The sequence below is a fragment of the Nicotiana attenuata genome, chromosome 11, assembly GCF_001879085.1.
Source record: "Nicotiana attenuata strain UT chromosome 11, NIATTr2, whole genome shotgun sequence".
Lineage (NCBI taxonomy): Eukaryota > Viridiplantae > Streptophyta > Magnoliopsida > Solanales > Solanaceae > Nicotiana > Nicotiana attenuata.
Window position 1 is genome coordinate 50,144,048 of NC_031999.1, and position 1,842 is coordinate 50,145,889.

Genomic DNA, 1,842 nt, shown 5'->3' on the forward strand with positions numbered 1-1,842 from the left:
TTTATTCTTCGGAGACGACGAATTCCAAGCTTGTATAACAACTTCTCTAATATTGAGATTGGCAATGCCTTCGTGAATTATTGCGCCAAATTATCACTTGAAGGAATTTCTTGAACACCTATTTCATCATTCTGTTGAAGATCGTGTCTGACAAAGAACTTTGATGAAATATATGATTTATTCAGTCTCCTTCAATATTCTTCTTTCAATTGAGATAAGCAAACATCAGCTTCTTCATTATTATTGGAATCTTCTCTTCAAAGAAAAGTCACACATCTTGTGAAATGATAATATGACAATTCCTCACATACAAATAGATTGTTTGAAGAACGGACTTCAATAAATGCCTGCATTTGCATAAACAACAAAACCTTGACAATATTTGTTAGAATAAACAAATCTATATCAAGGATTATTTTTGCAATATAATACTAATCATATTTCAATATCTCCATATAGCCTTTATACTTTCAGTTGTTGGGACTATTCGTCCAACTTCATATTTTTCAGATGAAGTCAATTTTCATTGCATATTTTTCATTTGGCCAATCATTTATCTGTCCAAATTCCATGACAGATTTGAGCTCAAGATCCTCGTCAATATTAATAATATTGAGCGCTACATTATATTAACAACATCGTTAACGATCATTTTACATCGGTTCCATCATCACATAATAAAGACATAACTTATCGAGATCTCATTATTTTCAGGTACCTGAGCCTCTCCCATGAGGTCTTATAAAATGTTATGTCATGGTGCTTTTATAAAGCACTTGCCTCCTCATTATTACCATCTTGAACATTTGCTCCTCTCCTTCTTCAAGGAGTTTTATCTTTGGAACCGATATGTCTATTACGCTTCAAGAGTTCCATAGACTATGTCCATCATGGACTTTATTCTATTTGGAGCATTAGTAGCTGAAATATGACATTTAGTTTTGGGTCAGCAATGCGCATGGAAATATTTTGAAAATGAATTATCACTTGAACTTCAAGTTCATATTTTCTTGTACGAGGATCTAATATACTCATAATAATTCATTCCATGTATTACTTTTTTTTTTCAGCTGCTCATTTTCTCCCCCTAATGTTGGGATCACCAACACATATCCCCAACCTTCATTGAGACCAATCTTTGTGCATTGTGGTGGCACAATTAAATCATATAGTACATCCATATTTCTAGATGAAAATATTTGGTCCCTGACCCTGAACCAATTGTGATGGGGAGAATTTATCATAACTTGTTGGCTAGATGCGTACAAGTGCTGTTGTATATTAAATAATACACTTAATACAAATTTTCTATTTGAAGTTTTGTTCTCATAACCAATGGTTTAGCTATAACTGAGGCAAACAATTTCTACTAAACCAACTTGGATTTAAACCAGCATTATCATCACAATTTACATTCTGGAATTATGCTCTAATAATTTGAGCAAGCAACCTTGCAAAAGCCAAACGGCAAGTTGACAACAAAGCACATGTGACCATACAATAGATGCATCTATTGAAATCATATAATAGTAAACGATCCACATGGCAGGTGATTGGGCCCATACATATATATCACCTTTTATTCGTTCCAGATATCAAGGGATTCAATCTCAACCTTAACTGGTATATCATGAGAATAAGCAGCACAAGAGAATTCTTGAAGAACCTTCTACTTCTTCAATATATGCCATTGTGAATTCTCAATCAACTTTTCGCATCATAATTGAACCGGGGTGGCCGACCGGTCATGCCAACTGATACTTATTTCAGTAAACATCTAATTTACTATGGCATGTGATTCCATCACGATGCTTATACATCTGTAGTACAAATGAAGAAAAA